We start from the raw sequence: 14289 nt of genomic DNA on the forward strand, positions 1-14289 counted from the left end.
GAATCTACATGGAAGTGTTGTGTGGTGAGCAATGCCATGACCACTCACAGTCTACCCAATCACTAGAGAGAGCATGGACATTCTGACCCACAGTGGGATCACTGCAATGTTCTAATGTAGAAATAAAGCCCAGTGCTTCTCACTGCAAATCTAGTGAGAAGAGTGGCCTTATTTTACATCTTTTGCAAATCTCTTTAATGTTTAGATTAAGGAAAACACCTGGATTCTCCTATCTTATTCTGCATTCAATTGGTTGCACATCATGTAGCCTTTGGAAAGCTCCACTGCATACTTGTAAGCAAGTAATGCATTAGTATTGTTATGAAAATAGCTGTGAATCCCAAAAGAGATTAGAGGCCCCTGCAACGCCCTTCAAGACACTGTTGTAAAAGATATGTACACTTAGAGCCATAACTATGATGAACATTCAGAAGGGATTCACAAACAAGGCAATGGAGTTTTAAAACATGGAAGAGAGTGCCCTGGCCACAGAGCTCAGTTAGTTAGAGCATCATCCCAATATGCCAAGGTTGCGGGTTGGGTCTCCGGTCAGGGCATATGAAAGAAGTAACCAATGAATGCATACATTAGTGGAACAACAGATTAATGTTCTCTCTCTCTCTCCCTAAAATCAATATATATATATATATATATATATATATTCATATGTATATGTATGTGTGTGTGTGTGTGTGTGTGTGTGTGTGTATATATATATATATATATATATATATATATATATATATATTTAAAAGACGGAGAGAGGAAAACATTATTGACTATGTGTAGCCACACTTCACAGGAAAGCCAAAACATTTTATCAGCATACTTGTTACTTACTTTAAATGTCGTTTACTCTTTGTACTTGACCATCTTTTAACAGAAAATGAATAGCTATTTGAAAAAAAAACAATGTTTCTTTCTGACAAGACAACAAAAACCACGTACTATAAGTCCTTCTAGTTCCTATATAAACGTCAATTGTTAATGCACATTTACTTTGCAGACCATCATTTATAAGTGACATTCTAATTATAAGACCCATAAGTCACCTTTCTCCTGCCTTTTCTTCTCTTGCACAACTTTCTGCTGACTGCCATTCAAATATTATTTAACAGGACAAAAGAACAATTTCCAATTACCAATCAGTTCCAAACTGCTGCACAGTTAAATCTTTCTGTCTGCATGTTTCTATGAATAGTAGCTAAATGGTAATCTACAAATCAACTCTCTCTAATCCCTTCTAAACATGTATTTAGTCCTTAGCTAGGTAGTGATTTCTATCCATTACAAATGATTCCTAATGAAGCAAAACAACAGCTGTATTCATTTAAATATAGTCAATACAAATAATCATCTCACATCATTTTCCCATACTTAAGATACATGATTTCAAATTTTCCTTCCCAAAAGCAGGTAAAAACAGATTTGCTACGGTGACTTTTTTGTTAATCCTCATCCAAGGATATTTTTTCCATAGAGAGAGTGGAAGGGAGGGTGGGGGGAGAGAGAGCGAGGGGGAAAGAGAAACATCAATGTGAGAAACACATAACGATTAGATGCCTCCCACACTGCCATAAAACAATATAGAAGGAAAAAATATTTTTTAAAAAGATGACTGTTTTAGGGTCCTTGCTTCTTCCTTACAAGCCATGAAAAAGATATCAAAAACATTTTCAAAACTATAACAATTCTGTGAAACAAACGAAAAAGAACTGTCCTTCAAAATAGACTAAAGGAATCTTAGAAAAGCTGACATCCTATTCAGAAACAAGAGAATCGTGAGTCCACCTTTGACATAGATACTTTTATGGACAAGATGAAACTATCATAGTCAAACATAAGTGTTTATTCATCATACCTATAACCACCATATACACCATAAGATATGCAGTAAGAGTTGAAGGCATACAACTCTATTCTCACTTAGTCTAGCAGCATACTGAGAAATGAAGCTGAAAAAATTAAAAAATCCTTGCCACCAGGGTTTAACCTTATCCAAGGTTTAACTCTTGTTGCATATCAAAAAAAAAATTAATCTGTGGAGAGTTGATACATAAACATGTTAACTGCAATACATTTGAGAATTATAGCTAACATTTACCAAGCCCTTACTATCTTCCAGGCAGTATTCCAAGTTTTTTATATGGATTAACTAATTAATCTTCAAAATGTCATTTTATTGTTCCACCTTATACCTAAGGAATTGAGGCACAGAGAAATTAACTTGCCCAGATGTCAAGTTAACAGTGGTTAGTCAAAATCAGTTTGGCTCCTAAGCCCAAGTTTTTAAACACCAGGCAAAGAAGAAGGTTGCACAAATATGTATCCTACATTTACATACTCTCTGGGAGGGGGTAAGATGCAGGTAGAGGGCTTTGGTTATCCATGTTTCAATTACTGACAATGAGAATGTATGGATTTGTGCAACTTTATAAAATTTAAAAAATTTTATAAACTCATAAATTTAGTCACACCTTTTATTGTGCTTTCTGTGCAATTCTATTTGATTACCACCTGACACACAATCTGCACTTGCTTAATGAATGGGATCCCCATGGCAAGCCTACCATCACAGCAGCTGGCAATATTTGGATAGCAAAAAAAGGTGATTAATACTGACAGGTCATGATAGACATATTCTCTATCCAACCACCAACTTCAAGACCTACGCTAGATTTGATTTAGTATAGTTGTTGGTTCCCATCTTTATCTTCAAACATGGTTATGTCCCTTCTTAGCTTAAGTTAATTCCTAGTACTGAAAAATTCTCAACAGTGAGGAAGAAGGTGGTGAAAGTTCGGAACAGAGATAAGACAAAGATAGAGGCTGATCCCTCACACTAACAGTATGCCAACCTTAGCCACCCATTACAGATTGGCCATATACAAGCTGTTATTAATAGTTTTCATCAATAACTTTTTATTATAATTTTATTTCTTACCCATTAAACACTTTTTTCCCATTTTCTTCCATATTATTCCCCAATCATTGATTAGGTTTCCTCTTCTTTATTACCTATGAAGAAAAACAATCTGTAAGGTTGAGCTAATACATGGCAAGATAAAAGCAATTTCATGAATTTTATTTATAAATTCCAAAAAAAGAACCAGTATATTACAATGCAGTTTAATGAACTCCCTACAAGTACTTAAAATTAATGCAAAAGAGTAAAAAAAATTGTGATCCTTTTTTTCAGCTAAGAGCAATCAAAGATTCAGTCACTTACGAATAGACTGACCCATAAATCAAAGTATGAATGGCTTGTGCCCTGAGAAACACACTTCTGCGTTTGCTTTAGGTTTTAAAGATTATACATTGTCTTTGCATATAACCCCAAACTGGCAGAAAAACGAAAACCAATTCATGGTAACAAAAATACTTGAGTATGAAAAGCTAAAATTATTTTTGTCTAAGTGAACTATTTAATGATGAAAGCTGCCATGAGGTGACCCCTTTGGGTTTATTTCTTTTAGGGAAGAAGCACACTTCTTTAAAAGCAACATACATTCACCCTGACTGGTTTGGCTCAGTGGTTAGAGAGTCAGCCAACAGACCCAAGGGTCTCAGATTCAATTCCCTGTCAAGGGCACATACCTGGGTTGCAGGTTCAATCCCTAGCCCTGGTCGGTGAGGGTCATGTGGGAGGCAACTAATTGATGTGTCTCTCTCACATCGATATTTCTCTCTCTCTCTCCTCCCTCCCTCCATCCCACCCTATCTAAAAATTAATGAAAAAATATCCTCAGGTAAGGATTAACCAAAATAATAATGATAATAAATAAATAAATAAAATAAAGCAGCATATATTCCAAACACAAGGACATTAGATTAGTCAACGACATATAGAGCATATGATTTGGACAAATTACACACATAACACATAATCATTTTTCAGGTTTCTGTCACTTTATTCAGGAAGCCGACTCAATAAGCTTGAGATAAGTACACTGTTGGCTCCCAAGTAACAAAATGAAATATCTTCTGTTTTGTCATCCTATACCAAACACAAGAATTCCTCTCATGCCCTGGCCGGTTTTGCTCAGCGGTTAGAGCGTTGACCTGCGGTCCAGAGAGACCCGGTTTGGTTCCCACTAAGGGCGTGTACCTCGGTTGCACATTACCTCAGTTTGTCCCCGGCCCTGGTTGGTTGTGTGGGTGGCAGCCACTCAACGTGTCCCTTTCACATCAATGTTTCTCTCTCTCTCTCTCTTCCTCTCCCCTCTCCCCCACTCTACCTGAACAAAAAATGGAAAAATGTCCTGGGGTAAGGATTCAAAAATAAAAGAATTCCTCTTAGAAGGAACTTTCTTTGTGAAAATATGTTCCCTCAATATGGGTCACTCCACCTCTCGTGTCCAGTCCCTTGGGATGAATGGATCCCTGCAGAATGGCTGTCAAGATCACAGAATGGTTGTCAAAAGAGGGAAACTGTTCTGCATTAGACTAGGAAAATAATTTGCTATTTTATCCCTAAAAGGAACAGAGAGAAGAATGAAGAGGAGAAGGAAAGGAAGAGTCAGTACAATGGAGCAAAGCTGGGATTAGGTGGGAGTGAAGTTCTTGGGTCAAGGGAGGCCTGAAGAATGGGTATGGCTCAATAGTTAGTGCATTTGGCCCATGGACCAATGAGTCGCGGGTTCGATTCTGGCCAAGGACACATACCTTTGTGGCAGTTCATCCCTGGTCGGGGTCGTGCGGAAGGCAACCAACTAGTCAGTCTGCCTCTCTCACATCAATGTTTCTCTCTCTCTCTCTCTCCCCCTCTCCCTCCCTCTCTCCCTCCCTCCCTCCCTCCCTCCTTCCCACTCTATCTGAAGACAAATAGAAAAATATCCTCAGGTGAAGATTTAAAAAAAAAAGCCCTGCCCTGGCCGGTTTGGCTCAGCGGGTAGAGCATTGGCCTGCGGTCCTGAGAGACCCGGGTTCGGTTCCCGCTAAGGGCGCGTACCTCGGTTGCAGTTTGTCCCCGGCCCTGGTGGGTTGTGCGGGTGGCAGCCACTCGATGTGTTCCTTTCACATCGATGTTTCTCTCTCTCTCTCTCTCTCTCTGTTCCTCTCTCTCCCTCCCACTCTACCTGAACAAAGAATGGAAAAATGTCCTCGGGTGAGGATAAAAAAAAAAAAAAAAAAAAAAGCCCTGACCAGTTTGGCTCAGCAGTTAGAGCATCAGCCCGTGGACCGATGAGTCACGCATTCAGTTCTGGTCAAGGGCACATACCTGGGTTGCAGTTTGTTCCTGGCCCTGGTCAGGTTGTGCGGGAGGCAGCCAGTTGATGTGGCTCTATCACACCGATGTTTCTCTCTGTCTTTCTCTCTCTCCATCCCTCTCACTCTATCTGATAATATCGATGTGGCTCTATCACACTGTGTTTCTCTCTGTCTTTCTCTCTCTCCATCCCTCTCACTCTATCTGATACTAATATCCTCAGGTGAGGAATAAAAATAAAAATATTAATAAAAATAAAAAAATAACAAAATAAAAAAAGACTCACTCCACCTCTATGTTGTCTCCTCCTATTTTTTTAAAATTTTTTTTTTTAATCCTCACCCGAGGACATTTTTCCATCTTTTGTACAGATAGAGTGGGAGGGAGAGAGAGGAAGAGAGAGAGAGAGAAACATCGACGTGAAAGGGACACATCGAGTGGCTGCCACCCGCACGACCAACCAGAGCCAGGGACAAACTGCAACCGAAGTACGTGCCCTTAGCGGGAACCGAACCCGGGTCTCTCCGGACCACAGGCCGACGCTCTAACCACTGAGTCAAATTGGCCAGGGCTATGTTGTCTCCTTTCTTCAGTTAGGTGTACCAAACCTACAAATGCCCTGTGTGAATTAGGGTCTTTCTGAAAATCAGAGAAAGAGCCAAATTTCAGGTCTGAGTGGTGCAAGGCAAAAAAATACGGGTCTGGGAGGCAGAAGTGACTGCTAGAAGATAGAACTCAGGAAATGCACAAATATTTTTAGGAAGAGCTTACAATTTCCACACCTTCTAGATTGAGGATTTGAGGCAAACTTATCTAGGAAGCTAAGCCGATATTGTGTGGATGGAGGTTTTATAGCCATAAAATTTCCCTCTTTCCTATCCAAATAATCTTACTTTCAATATAAGAACTCCAAAGATTTTTTAAAAAGAATCTCCAAAAGATTAAAAGTTAACTTAATTACATTTAAATCCAAGTTATTTTAATTAATGCTGGATGCTCTTCAAAAGCTGACCACAATAATCAATTCTATTCTAAACAGCACCTAGGATACTTAGCTACATGGATTTAAGGCTTAAAATCCCTATGAAACAACTATTAATCTGAAGAGTAAAGACTTCAATAATTATAACGATGATCTTGAAAACTGAGAAATTATAATAAATCAGCTTACTAATAATAGACTCCAAACATTCAAATATTTTCCATCTGGGTCCCATTTACATTAATTTAAACTACTGCAATATACTTTTGAATGGGGGGAGGGAAATTACAGAATACATATATAAAATAAATCACTATAGTAGAAACAAAATGTGGATGACATCCCTTTATTTATTTCTTTTTAAATCCTCACCCGAGGATATTTTTCCATTTATCTTCAGATAGAGTGGGAAGGGAGGAAAGGGAGAGAAAGACACAGAGAAATTGATAAGAAAGACCCATCAACTGGCTGCCTCCCGCATGATCCTGACCAGGGCTACGGACCAAACCGCAACCAAGGTAGGTGCCCTTGACCAGAATCAAACCCGAGACTCTTTGGTGATCGGACCAACGCTCTAACTGCTGAGCCAAACCAGCCAGGGCTGGATGACATCCCTTTAAATCATCATTAGAAATAAAGTCCCCAACAAGCACATTCAAGCTGATTAATGAAATTGCTGTATTCTCAGCCTTTCTTGTGTCATGCAAGGCAAGATGTACAGTACCAAAGACCAGTTATCACCATAGTACTCACTTTCTTGCATAGACCTTATGCAAGTTACTTAACTCTCTGAGCCTATTTTCTCATCTTCTTCACAGCACCGGTGTAAGGATTAAATGAGAATGTTGGTAAAATGCTACTATACTGCCTACCACATAGCTGATGATCCTTATCTTTCTACCTTTAGTTTAGAGCAATTTTTCAGGGCTTGAGGAAAAAATCCATTCTTGAAAACCTTACTCAACTTTCTCTTTTGTTGTTGCTGTTCAGATAGAGTATGAGGGAGAGAGAAAGAAACATCGATGTAAGAGAGACACATCAACTGGTTGCCTCCCCCACGACCCCAACCAGGGCCAGGGACGAACCTCTCTTGGCTATACAAAATTGGGAAGCCCAACACAACTGGTGGGAAGAGAGAGCTAGACTAGGTATCAGGAAACCTGTGGGTTTCTGTCCATACTCTGCCACTGAAGTCCAACTCAAATTTAAAATTCTAAAATTTTATACATATCAACCTGAGTAATTAATAATGTGAAAGAAACATATAACATTTACATTTCAGTGCACAGCATGGACAGCATAAACAAAGGCCCAGGATCTGCTGATTTTAATATTGTAAGATTCTAAGTTATTAGTTTGCCATGGATTTTACCCATTAACAGCTCTGAATAATGACTGAAGTTTAAATTCAGGACCTCTACACAAAAACTGCAAATCAGACAGATTTATGATTTTCTGTGAACCACAAAGGATGCTATGATTGCATTTATACCCTCTGACCATGGTTCAGAATAATCTAGGTGGCAAAATCTAAGTTCACTTGCTAAATGAACTGATTTCTTATAAGCTGTTTATTAAAATGTTCTTTTCTACCATTAAGCAGAAATGTGGTGCATGGGTTTATGAAGCTGGTATACAGTACATACAAAACGACAGCCTAGACTGTGAGCTTCCTGAGGACAAAGATTGTTTCTCATTCATCTTCATGTCCCATTGGCTTTATATTGTTTTTTGAATGAATCACTGGTAGAGGATCCCCTCTTTTAAATTTAAGTTTATTGTGACTAGGCAAGAATTTGGTACTATAGGAGAAATTTTGGTCCTCAAGACAAACATGGCCTACTTCTTTTGTAAGAGAAAACTGAGGCCCAGAAAAGTTAAGGGACTTGCTGGAAGTCCCAGTGCTATTTTGGGCAGAAGTCAGGCTAAACTCATTGTTTTCCGATTTCCAATCCATATCACAAGGGGATTCAATTTTGATATGGGAGAAACCAAACAGCTAGTATTAGAGGGCCTTTGAGGTTTTTTTTTCCTCAAAAAATTTCCGAGGATAGGTGGGTAGCGGTGTGCAAAGCAGAAGATTCCAGACCAGTTTCTGAACTGAGTGCACCAGCACCTGTTGGCTGGCCCACTTTCCTGGAAGTCTGAATGGGGCCTAGGCATTCATAGGTTTAACAGGTGCCCTAGACAATCCTTATAATGAAGAAAACTTGGTAAACAAAAATCTAACCTGTGAGTAAGCATAAGGCCTTTAGAAAGTTGATCGACTCCATGAAAAGAAATAAAATATTTATTGGGTAGTGTTTTCATTGTAGACAAGAAGGTATTTTCCTTCAGTGAGAAGGCTTTTTAATGAGTACAAATGTTGCTATTTTTTAAAAAATACCCTAACTATTCTGTTTACTTCTAGTGAAACAAAACCAGTCATTAAAAATGATGCGTGCTTTAGTCAGTAAACACCTGAAAAATACTATTTTACTAATGTGAATTGTCATCTGTTGTGAGACAACAAAAATATGCGGAACTACTGTTTGGTGAAGTTCCAGCAACCTTTCACTCTCATTACTTTTTCTAAAATTTATTAACTCTAAGAGTGTAAGATTTCAGATCTATTTTAAATTAATCTATACCTTTTCTTTTAAAATTTACAGAATGTTCTCAGATAACCTGTTGGTTGGAATTTAATTATATATATATACACACACATATATAAATGTGTGTGTGTGTGTGTGTGTATACACATATATAAATGATACGTGCTTTTGTTCTTCCAGACTGGAATGGAATAGCTTTCCTGAAAAATCCCACTGCACGTGCATATACGCACACACACACCATTTCTCTTAAGCAAAAAAGTTTGCTTTTTTAGCTGCAGTGCAGATCACTTTTGTTTTTATTTTGTTTTAATCATCTGGCATTCACATGTGGATGTTAATATATTCTTGTTTTAAAATAAAACAAGAATCTTTAGAAAATAAATAGCCCTGCCTGGCTGGTGTGGCTCAGTGGTTGAACATCAACTCATGCACCAGGAGGTTACCAGTTCGATTCCCAGTCAGGGACATGCCCAGGCTGTGGGCCAAATCTTCAGTGGGAGGCATACAGGAGGTGGCCAATCAATGTTCTCTCTCATCGATGTTTCTCTCTCTCTCCCTCTCCCTTCCTCTCTCTCTAAAATCAATAAAGAAAAATAAATAAATAAATGGCTAGCCCTGGTCAGGGTTGTTTGTGAGACAGCCAGTCGATGTGTCTCTCTCACATTGATGTTTCTCTCCCTGCCCCCCATTCTATCTGAATATCCTCGATATTACAAAGAAGAAGAAAATGTGAGATAAACACACACATACACACACTGGAATATTACTCAACCACAAAAAGCAATAAAATCTTGCCATCTGGGATAACGTGAATGAACTTGAGAGCATTATGCTAAATAAAATCAGTCAGAGAAAGACAAATACTGGGTAATTTCACTTATATGTGGAATCTAAAGCAAAACAAGAAAAGCACACACACACAAAGCTCACAGATACAGAGAATGACAGATTGGTGGTGGCCAGCAGTGGGGGTGAGGGTGGGGGTGATGAGGGTCAAGTGTTACAAAAGTCTAGTTAGAAAATAAGTAAGTCCTGGGGAATCTAACGTACAGCATGGTGACTACTGTAAACAATAATGTATTGCATATTTGAAAGTTGCTAAGAGAGTAAATCTTAGACTTTCTCATCACAAGAAAATAAATTTTTTTATAAATATGTATGGTAACAGACGTTAACCAGATTTATTGTGGTGATTATTTCATAATATATATATTGAATCATTATGTTGTATACCTGAAACAAATATAATGTTATATGTCAATTATACCTCAATAAATAAATAAATAAAATATACATGTGAAAAGACTGAAGGCCTTTCATCACTGAGCTATTTTGCTTTCCAGTTAAGAATGTAAAACATAATAAAGAGAAGCAAAATCCTTACTTTCTGATAACAGTCAGGATAGTGGTTAACCTGGGATGGGGCATAAGAGAAAATCACATAGGGAACTTTTACACTTATACGATGGTTTATCCAGCTTTTATTTTACTAGTATTTAAAATGTATTTATGTTATTTTATTTCTGTTTTTTTAAATCTACACTGAGGATACTTATCCATTTATCTTCAGATAGAGTGGGAGGGAGGAGGGGAGAGAGAGAGAGAGAAAAAAAAAAAAATCGATGTGAGAGAGAGACATTGATTGATTGCCTTCTTGCACAACCCCAACCAGGGCCAGGACTGAACCGCAACTGAGGTACATTCCCTTGACCTGAATCGAACTTGCAACTCTTTGGTCCGTGAGCCGATGCTCTACCCTCTGAGCCAAACCGGCCAAGGCAAAATGTATGTGTTTTTAAATGTATTTCACCTATATATTTCACAATAAAAATTAGAAAAAATATAAAATACATTTCCAAAGTATAACGAGAAAGCATTGTTTAACCTTAGATGAGAGAGCGAGAAAAAAACAAAACTATCATTCTAATATTCTAAAGTTACTCCAGATTATGTTTGCAACAGTTTAGCTCAGTCATGAAAAAATTTCCATCGGATTCCACTCAATCCCAAGAGACATTATTTTTCTTTGTTGGTCAATGGTTATAAAGGGTGTCATTGGTTCACTGGGAGCCCCTCTTTATGTTCATGAAACCTGAAGGATATAAGAAATCTCAAAGGGTTTCTCTTCACACATGTTCATTTCCAGATAAGGGAACATTAGACCCCTTAGCTTCCAAACAACAGGTTTTCCCTGCTCTGCTCCCAGCTGTTATTATTAGTTACCAATGTGACACAAAGAAAGGGCCAAGCCCATTCTTTCAACTGCCTTGCAATAGTGACTAGAGAAAAGGTAGATATATACCAACTATCAGGAACCTGTCAACGAGCTAATATGTACCCCAAAGATGCTAGCACCTACAGGGGAACCCAGTGCCTCAGTCCAAGAAGGTACTCCATAAATATGTGTATAAGTGATTTTATTTAAAAGTTAAAGCAGGGTTTCTGCCCCACGGATTTTACATATAAATGAAAAACACCAAAGAATTTTCAGTCAACGTAGAATTCAGTTGTGTTCTGGAGCAAACTGTACAAAATACAAACTATAGGAGGGAAAGAGAAATAAAACCAAAGGTTTATATAGTATGGTGTAAAATGCAGGAAGGTCTTGGAAGAGAAGAATGGAAAATTGAAAAATTGGTAAAGAAAGCATTCCATGATTTCTCCAAAGAAACCTGTTGACATTTTTATAATACCTACTTCCCCTTTCCACACTATTTAAAATTTTTAACAGGCATACTAATTTATTCTAAATAGTTTTACCTGTTATAATTATATTCAGGAGTTTCCATCCTCCCCCACAGAGAACTTTTAGAATTCACTGAAAAGGGAACAGTAGAAGGAAAAAAGAAACCTTTTAAATGCTTGATATGATTCTTCAAGACAGAAACATCTTTAAATAGTAAGACACAATTTTTCTCAAGTTCTAAAGTTCAACAAAATAAAATCAGACCCCCAAATATTAACAGGAAGAAAAACATTAAAAAATTCCATGACTGTAACCTAAAACCTAAATTAAATTAACAGGACATTTGGGTGACATGAGCAATGGATAAAGGGCTCCTATTTCCAGGTACTTTAATGAGAACAGAACCATACTGGTAAGGAAAAGAACACTGGAGAACAGACTGAGTTCTAGTTCTAAACAGATGAGGGATACAACTAAGCCACTTTTCAACTGAAACAGGTTTCTCAGTTTCCATATCTGCAAAAGGAACATTTAAGTGACTAATAATCTAAATTTCTGTTATTCTACATGTAAACATCCCAAAGTCATTCAGATGTCATTCTCTTATAGCAAGCTATAGGTTAGGCATTAATCCATGAAGGTAGCAAAAAACAAATTAATTTATGTCCTGTATAATTCTGCTGCTGTAGCAAAATGTTGCAATTGCTATAAGTCTGCAATTTGCAACCTTTTTCATCTCATGGCACACATAAACTCATTTCTAAAATTCTGCGAGAAACTTTCGACTTTCAGCTCGGAGGCTTAGGCACAATTTTCTTTGGTTGTCCAAATCCAGGTTCGACTCCAATGAAATCAAAGTCATATACCTGAGGTACACCAGTGGGGAAGTCAGTGCCACATCTGCCCTGGCCCCTAAGATCTATACCCTGGATCTATCTCCGAAAGAGTTTGGTGATGACATCACCAAAGCAACCGGTGATTGGAAGAGTCTGAGGATAACAGTGAAACTGACTATTCAGAACAGACAGGCCCAGACTGAGGTAGTGCTTTCTGCCTCTGCCCTGATCATCAAAGCCTTCAAAGAACCAACACAAGGCAGAAAAAAGCAAAAACAAAAAACATTAAGCACAGTGGAAATGTCACTTTTGATGAGATTGTCAACATTGCTTGACAGATGCGGCACAGATCTTTTAGATGGAGAATTCTCTGGAGCCATGAAAGAGATTCTGGGGACTGCTTAGTCAGTGGGCTGCAATGCTAATACCCTCCTGACATCATAGATGACATCAACAGTGGTACAGGGGAATGCCGGGCTAGTTAGGAACTAGAAAGAAAAATATTTCAACTACAGATCATTTGACAATCAGTAAAAATAAAAATAAAAATTCTGCAGCACACCAAAAAATTTTTACTGATCTAACAAAAAATATAGGTATAATTTTGATTCATTCACACCGAACTATTGTGTTGGCTGTTGTAATTTTTTTGATAGTCTAACGGAAAAGAGGTCAGTACCCCTGACTAAATGACAGGTACTGTATGTTTTAAAAATTCTTGCGGCATACCAGTGTGCCTATCGTGGCACACTGGTTGAAAATCACTGCTTTTAAGTCTTGTGTTGAAACAGGGCATCAAAGAAATAAACTTAAATATTCCATGAAACATAATGCACTGAACACCTGCATTTGCCTCTGTTCTCTCCATAACTCCACTAAAATGAAATTAAAAACATCAAAAACACAAGGACAAAGAATAGAAAATAACTACAACAAAGTTTCTGGAAACTGAAAAGCAAATGGTTAATTTATTTGAGTTAGCAGAGCAAAGGGAAAGCCCCAAACAAACTGAATTGTGCTGAGATAAACCAGAAAAGCTCAGAATGCCTCTGAAAGCAGAGACTGTGGCAGGCCTGAAAAAAGAACGGGGTAAAAATTCCACTCCAAGGTTCCCATCTTAACTCCAAGTGTTCACTGGTCAGAGGATAAGAAGTCTGCTCTCTGGAAACTAAAGAGACTTTGGTCTTAGGCACAACTAGGGGCAGCCCTACCAGTCTAAGAATCTGGGGATTAATGGAAACCTGAAAGGGAAATAGCCCCAGCTCTTTCCCCACACAGTTCCTCAAATGTGGCAGCCAGGTGTGTAAGCCAGTAACTGGAGCATTCTCTTTGGGGAAAAACCTGGCTAAAAGAAAAACATCTACAAATACTGACTGCTAGAGGTAACCCCCACTCCCACCCCTAAAAGTTGGGTCCCTGGATAATCACCTTATAATGAAGACCACCAGTTAACTTTCAGAAGCCTCCACTGTGGCAAATTCAGCTTTCAGTTTTTCCATGGCTCATTCTGGAACATGAGCCAGACAGCCAATGTTATACATTTAAGGAAATTTCCTAAATGAAAAACCAAAACAAATGATCAAGTACAGATATTTTAAGGAAACATAGATGATACAGGAAGCTGAAGAAATATTTTAAAATTATAATTAACATACTCAGAGGAGAGCTATTTCACCCATAAAACAAACAAACAAAAAAACTATTAAAAAGCAACAGAGAAAGAAACCCTTGAAAATAGGATAGTAGAAATATAAAACTCATTAGAAGAGTCTGAGGATGAAGTTCAAGACACTTCCGAGAAAGTAGAACAAAGAGAAAAAAAGATAAGAAATAGAAAAGCTAGGAAAATTAAAGGACCCATCAGTCCTTAAGTTCTAAATACAAATAATAAAAGTTACAGAGAAAAAGAATAGAAAAACTGGGGGAGAAGGAGGAATCTGGTTTCAATTTTTTTAAATCTCAGAAATGAAAAATCCAAA

General features: G+C 37.9%; 1 protein-coding gene across 7 annotated transcripts in view; it reads right to left on the bottom strand.

The window, feature by feature from the left end:
• MED20 (mediator complex subunit 20) overlaps positions 1–14289 on the bottom strand; it is an 80300-nt gene that overhangs the window by 23472 nt on the left and 42539 nt on the right. For 3 of the 7 annotated variants that reach the window (XR_004957817.1, XR_004957821.1, XR_004957818.1), the window contains exons 6-7: positions 13739–13864; positions 2945–3018 (exon numbers count right to left, since the gene is read on the bottom strand). The gene's annotated coding sequence lies outside the window, so the exon portion shown is untranslated. Of the gene's footprint in view, positions 1–875; positions 895–2944; positions 3019–11548; positions 11607–13733; positions 13865–14289 lie in introns of those variants that run through there. The other 4 variants (XR_004957820.1, XR_004957819.1, XR_004957822.1 and 1 more) reach the window with 4 other exon arrangements.

The sequence above is a fragment of the Molossus molossus genome, unplaced genomic scaffold (genome assembly GCF_014108415.1).
Source record: "Molossus molossus isolate mMolMol1 unplaced genomic scaffold, mMolMol1.p scaffold_m16_p_8, whole genome shotgun sequence".
In the NCBI taxonomy this organism is placed as follows: domain Eukaryota; kingdom Metazoa; phylum Chordata; class Mammalia; order Chiroptera; family Molossidae; genus Molossus; species Molossus molossus.